The sequence below is a fragment of the Mercenaria mercenaria genome, chromosome 2 (genome assembly GCF_021730395.1).
Source record: "Mercenaria mercenaria strain notata chromosome 2, MADL_Memer_1, whole genome shotgun sequence".
Classification (NCBI taxonomy): Eukaryota; Metazoa; Mollusca; class Bivalvia; order Venerida; family Veneridae; genus Mercenaria; species Mercenaria mercenaria.
The window spans coordinates 88,013,083-88,029,154 of record NC_069362.1 but is presented as its reverse complement, the minus strand read 5'-3'; the positions used below and the strand labels follow the sequence as shown (position 1 = coordinate 88,029,154).

The 16,072-nt window shown below is 33.6% G+C and overlaps 1 protein-coding gene across 2 annotated transcripts in view; it reads right to left on the bottom strand.

Moving 5' to 3' along the window:
* LOC123564525 (uncharacterized) overlaps positions 1-16,072 on the bottom strand; it is a 79,958-nt gene that overhangs the window by 38,167 nt on the left and 25,719 nt on the right. Inside the window, exon 1 of one of the 2 annotated variants that reach the window (XM_045358177.2) lies at positions 2,890-3,036. The exons of the other annotated variant lie outside the window; for it this stretch is intronic. The gene's annotated coding sequence lies outside the window, so the exon portion shown is untranslated. Of the gene's footprint in view, positions 1-2,889; positions 3,037-16,072 lie in introns of those variants that run through there. 2 annotated transcript variants of the gene reach the window in all.

The following is a 16,072-nucleotide window of genomic DNA, read 5'->3' as shown; positions in this document are numbered from 1 at the left end:
GGGAAGCAACCCCATTCCCGATTATTTTTTTGCCAATCTTTCCCCCAAAAGCAACATTTCATTCAAGTGTATGTAATATTCATGACTGTTTTACATGTGTTTGATCATTCGAAGCGTCACATTTCCAGAAAGAAGGCACAAGAGTTAGAAAATTTGCATTTTTCATGATTCCATGCTTTTTTGACAGCTCGAGCCATCAGAGTTTTCGTGATAACAGAGCCGATTCTTAAATTAATAAGTTGGTATTTCATACATATGATCCTTATTCATTTTTGTGTCGAATAGCATTTTGCTTTTTTTCGAAAGCACTCGTAAAGTGTAATTATTTACAAAAACAAAAACCCACCTACCTCGATTTTGTATATATTGATGCGCAACACCAGCACCGGAAGTCGCGCAACCCATTTTTAGCGTATTCCCAGTGGGAATTGGACTGCGCGTTTACCACCCGTGTGAAAGTGGTGAAGAACAGACTGATGATATTGTAACAGACCTTTCATAATTGTTAAAGATTTTAAAAAAGCATTTGACAAGAATGATCACTACAAAACTAATACACAAACTTGAACACTCTGGCATTATGGTGGATTAAGTCACTCCTAAAAGACAGCACTAAAGCTGTAGTAGATGGCTGTACTATAGATATTCTACCTGTACTACCTTGGGTTCCCTTAGGCTCCATTCTCGGCCCTTGTATCCTTGTATCTTTCTTTCCTACAGAAAAAATCTTCTTGACTCCATAAAAAACAAAGCCAGACAGCAGATGATACTACAGACTATCTTCATCAGACTTCCAAACCTTACAAAATGATGCGCATATATACTCTTGAACAGTGGGAACAGGACTGGTGTTGATGAGGTGTTGTGAATAACTTGGAAAATGAACCTTTATATTTTCCCTTTATACATTCAACATGGCACGAAATTAAAAAGCACCAATGATGCTGAATATCTACGGTGATCTAAACTTGTCAGCCCACTTCAACAAAATTTACATCCAAAATAAAAGTCTCTCAGTTACATCTGAAGAAAATGGCAAAACAAACAATACGGGCTTATAATACAGTATGCCCACCACCAGTTATAATATTGTTCGACTGTTTGGCAACAGTGGCAAAAGTCCCTAACTAACAAAACTGAAATGATTAACATGGCAGCAGCAATGTCTGTAATAACTAAACAACACAAGCACTGTTTCCCACATGATAAATACCCTAAATTGGCAAACTCTAGAACAATGCCCTCATCAAACTTTTCTGACCGTAATTTACAAAATCAAACATAATCTAGTACATGTAAATCACTATTACCTCACATCTACCAGGAACCTAAACTACCTAATTCCACATTCACACACACAATACTAAATCAAAATGCTTTTTCCCCCAAGAACAATTCAATTGTGGCCTGCCCTTCCAAGCAATGTACAATCCGGCCACAGCCTTAAACTATTTACTGAGCAGCTGACTTAACTGTATTCCTTACTCAATGTATTTCTTTTGTTTTTAATCACAGTACTATAGTCTTTTTTTCTTATTTTAACCTTGCATTTCATGAGATCTTTCTCATTTTCAACAACAGTGACTGTTTACATGACTTGCGCCTCTGCCATATAATTGTCCACTGACCCTACCAAGTATTCTGTAGAAGTAGATATTACAGAAAAAGAGTCATTACGTCATGATTAACATGTCACATTACAGAAATTATCTCACTCAAAGTTGTCAGGTCATTTTCATAAACCTAATTTTGCAGTTATATTGATTTCCCTGAAAAGTTTCATAATGTCAAGATTAACAATTGTCATATTAGAAAAGATATCTTCCAGGGAAGCTTCATAATGTCATGACTATCATTACAATGTCATATTAGAAAGGTCATCTCCCTGGAAAGTTTCATGTCAAGATTAGAATGATCATCTCCCTGAAAGGTGTTATAATGTCATGATAACTATGCCATACACAACACCGCCTCAGTAGCCTAGTGGTAGAGCGTCTACTTCGAGAGTGGGAGGTCGTGGGTTCAATCCCCGGCCGCGTCATACCAAAGACGTAAAAAATGGTACTAGTAGCTTCCTCGCTTGGCGCTCAGCATTAAGAGGGTAATGCTAGGACTGGTCAGCCCGGTGTCAATATAATGTGACTGGGTGGGGTATCATGTCACAAGTCTACGGCGTGATATTCCAGTGAGGCAGCACTATAAAGTTGGGCATTGTGCTCACTGCTGTAAGTAGACACCATCGTTTCTATGACCGAAAAATTGTTGAAAAAAGACAGTAAACCCGAACACACACACATACACACACACACATGCCATACACAAAGTTTATCTCCTAGAAAAGTTTCATAATGTCATGATTACAACGCCATATTAGAAAGGTTATCTCCTTGAAAAAGTTTCATAGTGTCACAATTTACCCTATCACAGTAGAAAGGTTATCTCCCTGAAAAGTTCCATTATAAATGTCGAGATTAAAATGCCATATTAGAAAGGTTATCTCCCTTAAAAGTTTCATAATGTCATGATTACCATGGCATATTAGATTGGAAAATTGCATAATGTCAACATTACCATCCAATTTAGAAAGGTTATATACCTAAATTTTCATAATGCCATGATTTATTTGTGTTATCCCTTTAAAAAAGTGATATTAATGTCACTACCTAAACATTATGTCATAACAGAGTTAGTAGTACCCTTCCTTGATTTTTTTCTTTTATTTTTTAAATTAACTAGACCTAGTACATATTTTCCATCAATTTTTACATTGAGTGGGAAAAGCTTTAAAAATAGTTACAAAAATTAGTAAAAACTCTTCTCACGGGAATATCAGTTGGTTGATGGTATCAATTTAATCACTGAATGAAAAATTAAATTAATATTACTTACAATACACCTCAATTCTTACGTGACTTTCCACATGTAATACCTTAAACTGAAAACTTGTAATGTGCTATTAATCCAATGTCACCCAAATATTTATATTAATATCTCATTTGAATACATAAACCTTGAAATAGCCTGTAAAATTGCATAATGCCGACATCATCAATCTTAACCTTGCTACAATTTCACTACATTATGAATTTAGACAAATAACAGTTATCCAATTATGTGAGGAATGCAGGCTTATCAGCTGTATGTCAATTTAATACAAACCACCTTGTTTAACAATTACTATTAATATCATAAAGCCGCCAAGTAAAAGGTGAATTACATAAATCACAAAAAAGAAAATTTTTTTAAAGGTAGCAGAACCACCATAGGTGACTTTAATTTATACTAATAAATGTAACAGTTAGTGTTAAAGGTAAAACATTTTAAGACATTTTTGCTCTGTTAAAGATTTATTTAATGAAAAATCCATGTTGTTTCGGGTATCCTGACCTACCCTAAATTTCTGGCCCGATCCTAAATGTTTTTATGGCCTTGGAGAATATTTTTTCAACTTTTTTAACAAAAAGTTGCAAAACTTCACTTTCTATGCTTTAAACACCAGGTCTAAAGGCATAACGCCCTTATTTGTATTCATTTTTTGACACAAATACTATTATTTCCATAAAGTCTCAATAAAAAAAAAATTCCCCCAAAAAAAATTTTTTCCAACCTACCAGTACCTACCCCAATTTTTTTAGCATGTTACTGGAAACAAAGATTTTTTTTTTAGGCCTTATAAATTTTAGGCTAAATATAATATTGTTAATGCAAACATTTCACAAATGTAATGCAACTGTTCTTATATTCTTATCAAACCACTTGCCCCTCATCGATGTGGGTTCGAAACCTCATTTGGGGCGTAGAATTCTTCATGTGAGGAAGCCATCCAGCTGGCTTACGGAAGGTCGGTGGTTCTACCCAGGTGCCCGCTCGTGATGAAATTGTGCACGGAGGGGCACCTGGGGTCTTCCTCCACCACTAAAGCTGGAAAGTCGCCATATGACCTAAAATTGTGTCGGTGCGACGTTAAACCCAACCAAATAAAATAAATAAAATAAATATATTCTTATCACTCCTTACATAAAGTATGTCTTTCAAATTTATATTACTGCTGAACAACTTTTCATGTAACTAGGATAGGAGAATTAAATTTTAAAAATACCTCCAGTGAAAATCTAATATATACTTTGATAACATGATTCCCACCCAAAAGTGATGATGTGTCCAACTCATGATAATTGATATAAAAATTCCTTCTAAAAAGAAATGACTTTGCTTAGTTGCATAAATAAGAGTGCAGAGATTTTAGGCAATTGTTTCAGGCTGGTTGTAAAGTATTTGCTCATGTTGTATAAAGATTTTTGTTTGTTAATTAACATTACCCCTTTACACACCAATGGGATCGGCAACAACATAACCAGAAAAATTTTCGGCAAAATTCAGGTGATTTATTTTCCTAAAATACTTTTTGAATTTTGAGAAATTTCAATTTCTGACAGACTGACTGACACACACACTGATGGACAGACAAACAGGCAGACAATGCCAAATCTTCGCCAGGGGATAATAAGGTCTGGCATTCTTTATGGTCTTATTTCATTAACTTATATGTTGTTTGAATGTTCTTTATGGTCACATTTCTTAAACTTGTGTGGTTTGGACCATTCTTTATGGTCATATTTCTTAAAGTTGTGTGGTTTGGACCATTCTTTATGGTCATATTTCTTAAACTTGTGTGGTTTGGACCATTCTTTATGGTTATATTTCTTTAACTTGTGTGGTTTAAATGTTCTTAATGGTCATATTTCTTTAACTTGTGAGGTTTGAACCTTTCTTTACGGTCAAATACATTTTGTATCTTTACCTTATGTGGTCTGAACCATTCTTTAGGGTCACATTTCTTTTACTTGTATGGTTTGAATTGTTCTGTTTAACTTGGTCAATATTTTTTTCAACAGATAGCATGTGATATTACAATACATTTTTACAAAAGTAACTTGTGTGGTTTGAACAGTTTTTTATGGTCATATTTTTTTAACTCATGCGGTTTTAAATTCTGTTATTTGAACCATTCTTTATGGACACATTTCCTTGTGTGGTTTGAACTGTTCTTTATGGTCACATTTCCTTGTGTGGTTTGAACTGTTCTTTATGGTCACATTTCCTTGTGTGGTTTGAACTGTTCTTTATGGACACATTTCCTTGTGTGGTTTGAACTGTTCTTTATGGTCACATTTCCTTGTGTGGTTTGAACTGTTCTTTATGGTCACATTTCTTTTCTTTCTTTCATTTTGTGTGGTTTGAACTGTTCTTATGACACATTTCCTTGTTGGTTTGACTGTCTTTATGGTCATTAACTTGTGTGGTTTGAATGACAGCATTCCAAAGCTCATTTCAGTAAACTGAAGTCCATAAGGCAGACATCCACAGAGAGAAATGTATAACTGGAACATTAGGCAGGTCCTGGATTTTTGGTAAGTTTGGTACTTTCAAAGTATATTTTCAGGAACTTTATACTGAAATTTTACCCCTTGTTGTATAAATACTAAATGAAGACAGGTAAGTAAATGGAGCTGAAAATTACATACTATTAGAATAAACTTTCCATTACATAGTAATATAATCCCATGAATTATGATTATGTTATGTAAGCAGAAGTTTTACTTATTGCCTATATGAATATAACTTAAGGGGATTGTAATATCTGCAAGAAGATCATGCAAAATTTTTTGTATGTTTTACCTTTTAATTTCATAGGAATATAATCATAATAATGCCACCATGGTATTCCTAATACTAAATGATGATAATTATGTGAACAGGTAATGCACCTTCCTGTCATATAAATAACACTTATACTGTGTTCACACTAGCAGATCAGTTTTAATTTTATCAGGCACTAATTGGCTATAATTGGTATTTGACATTCAAAACCCATCAAAATATAATCTAGTTTGCATCCACACTAGGCAAAGAAATGTGGTTTAAATATATACATGCAATGTTGGAAGTTAACAAATATCTTGCAATAAGCAAAAAAGGTTACAAAGAATTGAGGCTGACTGAAACAAGAAGGGGTCATCAATGTTTAAACTTCTGTGTTCATCTAAGAATTTCTGTTCATTCCATCTATTGTCCATTTTGAGCGTCAGCATGACTCCATATGGCAATTTAATGTTTTTGTTTCATCAACAGTCCAATTACTTTTGCCAGCCACAGCATCAATTGTTTGATACAAAAGAGAAACACATGGTATTCTTCCGCCAAAGGATAAGATCTGTGGATTAGGGATTGTAAAACCAGTTATAACTCACATTTGCGTTCACATTTGTAAAATAATGTAGTATTACTTTTTAATGTAGCATTAAAACCACCTCCCGAGGTAGTTTTAATGCTACATTACAGAAACCACTTGACCTTTACAAAATTCACGTTTAACACCACATATAGTGTGGACGCAAACGAGTTTAACTAGAACTGTCACAGGAGTGACTCATACCCCCACCATACGGTCTTGTCACAGAAGAATGGCAACCATAAGGAATCTTAAAAATACTTTGGAGTACTTCATCCTGGGCTTCCACATATAAGTAATACTAGTATAATACTAGTATAGTAATACTAGTAAATATATTAAATCTCTAATATTAGAGATACACTAAAAGTGAATACAAAGAAGTGTCTTACCGACCCATGTTACCACGGAAAAATGTTTTTACTTTTTACATAGGACTTAAAATAAAAAAGATTGAAAATCTAAAAATAGGATTTCTAAAAATAGACTAATTCCTGGAATTTAAGGGGAAGAAACTCTGTACAAAGGTTAAAAAAGGTTACTTCCCTTTGGCTCTAAGCCAATCAGAATGAGATATAGTGAAAATACATCAAAATTAACATTAAATTCTAGGTAAAAGGGGACACAATTCAAGAAAAATAGTGTCAGAGTTATGCACCTTGTGTCACATGATGTGGGTGATGAGGTGGAACATCTATTTTAAGTCTGAATCAAATCCATTCAGTAGTAATTGAGATATAGTGAAAATACATCAAAATTAACCTTAAATTCTAAGTAAAAAGGGGCATAATTCATGAAAAATTGGTGTCAGAGTTATGCACCTTGTGTCACATGATGTGGGTGATGAGGTGGAACATCTATTTTAAGTTTGAATCAAATCCATTTTGTAATAATTGAGATATAGTGAAAATACATCAAAATCAACCTTAAATTTAAAGTAAAAGGGGACATAATTCATAAAAAATTTATTTCAGAGTTAAGCACCTTATGTCACATCATCTGGGTGATGAGGTGGAACAACTATTTTAAGTTTGAATCAAATCCATTTAGTAATAACTGAGATATAGTGAAAATACAACAAAATTAGCCTTAAATTCTAAGTAAAAGGGGACATAATTCATGAAAGCTTGGTGTCAGAGTTATGCACCTTGTGTCACATGATGTGGGCACATGATGTGGGTGATGAGGTGGAACATCTATTTTAAGTTTGAATAAAATCCATTCAGTAGTAACTGAGATAAAGTGAAAATACATCAAAATCAACCTTAAATTCTAAGTAAAAAGGGGCATAATTCATAAAAAAAATTGTGTCAGAGGTATGCACCTTATGTCACATGATGTGGGTGATGAGGTGGAACATCTATTTTAAGTTTGAATCAAATCCATTTAGTAATAACTGAGATATAGTGAAAATACAACAAAATTAACCTTAAATTCTAAGTAAAAGGGGACATAATTCATGAAAACTTGGTGTCAAGAGTTATGCACCTTGTGTCACATGATGTGGGTGATAAGGTGGAACATGTATTTTAAGTTTGAATCAAATCCATTTGGTAATAACTGAGATAATAGATTTCGGGACGCGACGGGACGGGACGCGACGCGACAAACGTGACAAAACTGACTCCTATATACCCCCCTCAAACATGTTTGGTGGGGGTATAAAAAATAAACCCAAGTTAATGTAGGATTAAAAACATAGTCTGAACACGGTATAATAAGCAATTATGTATACCAGTGCCACAAGGAAAATTATTCCAATATGCAGAGGAATATTGCATTAAAAAATACTTATTATTGATAAGCAAGCAAGGTGAGCAGACAAAAAAATTCTTGCCTTTAAATTTAGCTTTTAATTGCACATGAAATTCAAAAAAAAAATTATGCCTGACATATTTTAGGGGAATGCAATTGTGTAAAAGTAATCAATGTTTCATATAGCAATAATATCTTTTTAATGGCAATTTAATGATCTGCTTATAAATATACAAAAACAAAATTATACATGTTGAAGCATTAGTCCTATTTTTGTTTTCTGCAAATTGTTTTGTTATATTATATAAAATCACACCAGCAGACTACTGTAGGTTTATAATATGGTGAGTTTTCCTACTTTAGACGTAGGTGGAAGACCCCAGGTAGAACTACCAACCTTCCATTAGTCCTCACATGAATAAGTCAACACCCCAATCGAGGTTTCAAACCAGCATTGCTGAGGGCTGGTTTGAAAATACCTGAGTACACCATGTTGTGTAGATAGAATTACCCGAATTCAAAGAAATAACAGCATTTCCGTCACTGCATAAATACTTTAAATACCTCAAAAAGCATCAAACATCAAAAATGTCATCCATCACTCTTCACATCCTACAATATAACATTTTGAGAGATTTAAAAAATTTGTTTTAACAGCTTTATGGTGCCAAGAAATTCCAGAGCAGCTGGCTAATTATGGAGTAAGTGTAACAAGTTATGCTGATATACTGCTGAAGCTGGAAGAAACACAAACACACACCACCAGGAGAATAGATTGCACACTGCAGGAAATCATTAACCTGTCACTTTTCTAACCAAAATATATACAGAAATTTCTTATAGTGCATTCTCACCTTCAGCAAATATATACAAAAGGTCAAACCAGGTAAAATATGACCATAAGTAGAATTTCAACAACATTTTGTATATTTTGTACTTTAGTAAGATATAACACATTTAAGAACTGTTGGTTAAAGACAATTCATAATGCAATTTTCTGTTTTCCCGGTGTTGAATCAAAACAATTTAACTTCAATTTAGGAAGAAAATAATGAGAAAAAAATGTGTTTTAATCAATTTTTTAGTAATAATTATTGTTTTCAGTCAAGTGTTATATGACTATTTCTGTCACCTCTCAACTATATTGCTACATCTTTCTAGTCTTGGTAACCAAAAGACAGATAAAAGGGAGATAATAACACCTTCTGAAACTTGTTTTTTACTGAACTGCTGTAAAGGTAATATATTCATAGAAAAATCATTAAAACTCCCTCATATTCCTGAAATTAAGTATTTAATATGTAACTGTATAAAAGTTTATATACTATTAACATGGAAATCTTCTTGCTCAAGCACCAACTGTAAGAACAATTAAGAGCTGTCACAGAAGACAGTGGGCTTGACTATTTCAATGCTGGACAGTGAAATTGGGAACATCTGAGGAAGCTACAGAAATCACTGGAGTTTTTAACAGAACAGTACAGAACATATATTTATTAGTCTTAAGCATATAACAGCTTATCGACTCCACTGTGAATGAAGATATTTGACAATAGTTTAAGTGTGTCATCATATGATGAAGATGATGCTGTGGATGAACTATTTTAAGTCTGAATCAAATACATTAAATTATAACAAAGGTATAGTGAAAATGCACCAAAATTAACCTGAAATTCTAAGTAAAAAGGCAGGGATCATCCTAGGTCAAAATTTTAGGGAGAAGTGAATTTAGGGAGAAATCGAGGAATTTAAGGAGAAGATTCGACATAGTATTCAGTTTCCTGCCTATAATTATATATTTCCACTTTCTGTGGGTCTTGCTATAACTTATAAACAGTAATTGTTTAAGGAAATTGATTATTGCATTATTATTTTCATGAATTTCTAAATAAAGTATTAACTTAACTATGAAAAAGTCGCCTTAAAATTTTTATCTGAAATTTACACGTCCGAAACTCATAATTTTATCAGGTGCACGGTCGAAACGCCAATGCATGAAAATTTCCATTCATGTTTCGATTCTCGTGCTTTAATAATGCCCGATTCTTGCATCAACTTGTTCAGATTTATACATCTAATTGATATATATTTATTAATTTTTATCAAAATATTGCCAAACTCGTAGATATTGGCGATCTTCTTACAATAATTTTGTACGGCAGTTGAGACGTCCGCGGAATCGTTTTTTTTTTTTTATCAACAGCGCCCGGACAATTCATTAACAGAAATTGGCCGTATTTGAAATATTTTTTGAAGTAAGTTTAAATAAAATCAATAAATAATATACAACTGATGCATAAGATCATGCACTCGTTAAGTTTATCGGCTTTTTACACGCCGATTGAAGATTTTCAAAATGGCGGCGGCTTACAATATTATTGATTAACACTGTGGGATATTAACAATACGAATAGCTGAAGTTTGACAGGCGAGTAGGCGGGGTTGACTATGGATTTATTGGTAATTTAATCTAGAATATGCATTAAGTTTTACAACTTTAAATAAACAGATTACAACACTCAGACAAACTCGGCGATTCAGATTTCGCCTGGAAGCGTGGCCGACTTTACAGCGACGATATCGCTCAAATTGCCTTGTAGGATGATCCCTGAAAAGGCCCGGCATAATTCATGAAAAACTAGTGCCAGAGTTATAGACCTTGGATCATATGATGTTGGTGATGATGTGGAACAACTATTTTAAGTTTGAATCATGTCCGTTCAGTAATAATTGATATAGAGGGAAAGTGCACCAAAACTGTAACCGGAAATTCTAAGTAAAATGGAGGATAATTCATGAAATATTGGTGCAAGAGTTATGGCCCTTGTGCCATATGATGTGGGTGATGATGAGGAATAACTATTTTTAGTCTGAAGCAAATATATCAAGAAATTACAGAGGTAAGGGGAAAGTGCATCAAAATTTTAACCAAGTTGTGTATGCAGAGGGACAAAGACACCGGGTCAAGTAGAATAGCTCTCCAAATACTCTGTATTTATAATCGAGCTAAAAAGCAAAATTTAATATACTTTTAAATGATATCTTACAATACTGCTATTCTGTGAATTTGCTTTTGACAAAGTAGTGATACATATAATACTTGTGTTAATCTAGTTGACAGCATTCCAGGGTTAGGAATAAAATTAGAGATAGCAGAGTTAAAATCCAGTATAAGCAGGATTTTAAGAATGAACATATTACAACATGTCATGGGAGTTATATTTCCCTCGGCTCTTTTCTCCACGCCATTGAATTATCTGGGACTCTCTTCTTACATAGACAATTACATCTTGCAAAATCAATACAACAATTGAAGGAAAAGTATCTGTAATGGCCTTTCCTTAACCTTGTAATCTGGGACTTATTTGATCATGTCACTTTTAGTAATAGTGGTAACATATCTAAAATCCCAAGGGATTTTATTCCATCTAAAAATGAGGAGCTTTTACAAGATTGTTCCTAAATTGAAGTATCCACTTTGTAAAGAACTGGACAATCATGGGACAACCTCTTAAAAGCCCCTTGACAAATGATGATGGCTTCTTGCAGTGTTACAATAAAACCATGTAAATTGCTCAATCTAATTAACCAGTTATTACTTCCAGCAGGTAACAGCATGTTCTTTCAAAATTATAGCTGTGTCTGCTGGATATAAAGCTTTGAAAAACATTACACCATATTTAAAGCAAAACAACATATTTCGTTCAGTAGTGAAAATTAAAAGTTAGAACTAAATTAACTAACTTGAGAGGTCTTGGTTGAATCTTATAGAACATGTTTTTTTGTATAATAGAAAAATTGTCCTACCCATGATTTTCTAAGTCCAAAAAGGGCCATAAGTCTTGCAAAAAACAGGATAGAGTTATGTTTCTTGCTGTACATGGTCTGCTTATGATGGTGAACAAGTGTTCCAAGTTTTAAAGCAATAGCTTTGATAGTTTATGAGAAAAGCTGACTTAAACATATTACTCAACCAAGAAAACTGATTTTCTAAGTCCAAAAGGGGCAATAATTCTTGAAAAAAGCAGGATGGAGTTATGTTTCTTGATGTACAGGGTCAGCTTAAGATGGTGAACAAGTGTCGCAAGTTTCAAAGAAATAGCTTTGATAGTTTAAGAGAAAAAAGTTGACCTAAACATAAAACTTAACCAAGAAATCTGATATTTTCTAAGTCCAAAAGGGGCAATAATTCTTGCAAAAAGCAGGATGGAGTTACGTTTCTTAATGTACATGGTCAGCTTATGATGGTGAATAAGTGTTGCACGTTTCAAAGCAATGGCTTTGATAGTTTAGGAGAAAAGTTGACCTAAACATAAAACTTAACCAAGAAATCTGATATTTTCTAAGTACAAAAGGGGCCATAAATCTTGCAAAAAGCAGGATGGAGTTATGTTTCTTGCTGTACAGGGTCAGCTTATGATGGTGAACAAGTGTTCCAAGTTTCAAAGCAATAGCTTTGATAGTTTAGGAGAAGCGCTGACCTAAACTTAAAACTTAACCAGGCGACGCCGACGCCGATCAAGTGATGACAATAACTCATTTTTTTTTTTCAAAAAATCAGATGAGCTAAAAATGAGAAATTAAAGTGGCATGGCCAAAAAAAGTAGGGTCGGTAGGTTGGTTTTTTGTTGGTTTTTTTGAAGCAGTGTTTGCTGAATAGAAATTATCTAATCATTAATAATGACATATTTTAACACCACATAACAGTTCTTTTAGTATTTGTTTGTGATTGGTTCTGCTATGTCTTCAGTAACTGCTATTGTAGTTTACTACATGTCCTAGGCATAATATGGTGTATTGTCAATTCTGCTTGCAGATAGATCTTCTATTAGCCCAAGGCCAAATACAATTTCATTAATTTATAATGCTCTGTACAAATAGGCTTCAGACATACAACCTTTTAAGACAAAGAAAGTACCATGAATAAATCTAAGAATTGTTAATGTACGTAGGATCCAATTTGTAAGTAAATAGGGAGTTGGGGTGGGGAAGGGGATGCTAATATATTTGTTTGCTAGGTAAAAATCATGCTGAAAACAGTGGTAACTTTTTATTATTAAAATACTAACTAATAAGAGCTGTCTAATGACAGCAACACTCAACTATTCAACAGCCTTGTCACTAAAGAAAGTGGAATTTTGCATGTCAGATGATCATCACAGTGAACAAGTGTGTGAAGTTTCAATCCATTCCCAAAAGTGGTTACTGAGATTACTAGCTGACATACAAAAACTTAACAGTAAATTGGGACACCAAAGAATGGACTAGTGTTTTTCTGCAAATAGTCGACCTAAAAACACGATACAGCACATACACAAACAATTTATAACTCCCAGAAAATTTAAATTATATCGAACTTGTCCTATAGATATTTACATGAAAATGTTTTCTCTGTTTAGCAATATCTTTGTTAAATACACTGCAAACTGGTTCAGAAATAATGGCAGATAACTGAAGAACCTTAAAACACAGAGAAACACTCAAAATTTGCTGATAATAGTATCATATTGCTATTAAAATGTAAAAATTGATGTTTCCAAATCGCAGAAATGACACTTGTCAAATGGAATAGGTGTACAGAGAGTGGCCTATATTATTATAGCAATGTTAGTGACCTTCTTGGGTAAACACCTTTAATAATGTGTGAAAAGTGTAACAGGAGGATAAAACTGAAATTTTAAGCCGAGTAAAAGACATACAGGCTTAATAGACTACCGGTTCTCTAGAATGGTTTTCTGATTTAAAGGACAGACAATTTAATCACCTTTAATCAGCTAGGTGTTTCAGGTTGCTTACAAATAAATCAAAAGATAATTTGTTTCTATGGAAGCAGCAGAAAGGTAATGGTTTTGAGAAGGAGAAAAGCTGAATGGGTAAAACAGGCATTAAATCACTCATAAATCCGAGACTTTCAACATAAACAAAATGATCCTCGGATGTTAGTGATATTTTATATGCTACAAAATATTATCTCAAACACAAAGTCTTCAACAGGTAACTAATGAACTTATTCTTATACATGTATTAATGGTAAAAGCCCAGAAGCCAACTGGATTGTTTTACCTATTTATTGAATCAGAACAATTTGGTCCATTGTTGAAATACAAACTTTAACATTCCCTCTAAGATAGTATATTTTAGACCAGATATTTCTTTCTAGTTTCAAGTACAGAATGTTTTCCAAAAAAATGTAGAGCATGAATTAGTACGGATAAAAAATAAACAAAATAAAATGTAACAAGAGACGCTATAGTTTGATTTTGATGTTTTAGAGTTCAATTTATAGGCTCGTCTGCCAATTAGGGAATCGACATGATTTTCTTTGCCATATTTAGGTAAGAACCACTATCGTACTGAATAACATTACCTAAGTAACGGACCGTTCCATTGTTAAAAGTATGAAAACATCACTGACCTCAAAACGGAACTATATCATCCAAATGTAAGCCAGAACAGCCCTTTAAACAAAACCAGTTTAATTACTTTTTAAATATTTTTTGTGAGGAACACATACTAATGGGCTCTGATGAGTGGCTGTTTTGTCAAAAGAGAGCACTTCTACATGACCCCATGGAATTATACCTACTAATATACCCGCTGCCCCTACATATTGTACACTAACATGTATATTTATCAACAAGTGTGTAATATTGTCTTGAATGGTCACTGTTATAACTTACTTTTCTATTCCCAAGACATAAACAATCAACATACTGATACAGTACTGATGGAAGGTGATTTATGTTAGTATGTGTAAATCCATTCCAAAAATGGCACAAGCCTTAACAGTAGTTTGATGGTTAGAAACATATCGGATTTGATTCGGCTAACCATATCATCAATATGATACTGCAATTTAGTGATATATACAGTTATGCCATCAATTAAACCCCTTGTAAAGTAAAAAGATGTTTTAAGTAAAGGTATGCAGCCGATAGTTATTCATAGTAAATTACTGAGCCATTGGTATATATACTATTTTTTACTGGGCATGCATACTTGAAAGTTTGAGATCAAGTCCACAGCTGCCTCAAAGGTGGTGATACAGTAGGCCAAATTGTCTGATCAGTAACGATAATGATGTCAGAGGTGGTAAGTTATTCTGCATTGAACTACTTTGTACAGCGGATAGATACAGAAATAGTTGTGAGACTGTAAGTCTATTCCTGATAAAATTCTGTGCGGTTACATAAAGAAGATAAATCACCTTCCAATAATTTTACTGACTATACAAAATATTACAAGTACCTATGTACTGCATTATATGAGATTCAATGACTGACCATTCAATTCATCTGAAGAATTTGAAAAATAGACTGGAAACAGTAGTGATGGGCAAATCGGTTAGATTTGCCAACCGATTAATCGGCATAATTGGACAAGCCAACCGATTCGATTAATCGGATATAATCGGTTGCTCTAGTTGTGCATTTGTAAGTTTACCTCACAGTGTATGTTTTATGTCATTACTTAAAAAAATGAACCACACATATATCAAATATCCTTTTTCTTTTGTGTCCCTTCATAAACACGAGTAAGTTAACAGCATATTAAAAAGTGAAGTATTTGTGAAGATAGTAAACTTCAAAACAGGTACTGGTCTTAATTATACAAGGGACTTTTCCAGTGATATTGTGTTATTAAATTAAACTTATTTATTAATCCTTAGTTAACGACTGGAATGATTTCAATCCCACAAAAGCAAAAAATGAAAATTCCTTTGCTAATATGCTTTCGTAAGTCTTACGGCATGCAATGCATACTGCCATACTAGTTTAGGTTGTTGGTTTTTCCGACTTAATTTTGTAAAAGCCATATATCTTCCAAAATCTGGGTGATCACAGATGACTTCAGTTTCTTTCGAGACTTTGGAGGAAGCCATTTTACGTAGAGTAGTTTCCCTTGGCGTAACTGCCCCAAAGAACCGTAAATACCAGAAAGAAAAAGGTCAGAAACAACTAAATTATCCGTTTAGGGTGCCGAGTAATTAATCGGTCAGGGAAAAAGTGAAGTAGGCGATCGCGCTCATGAATGCAACGCCGACGATTATTCGATTGTCGCCGATTGTCGGCCCATCACTAGGAA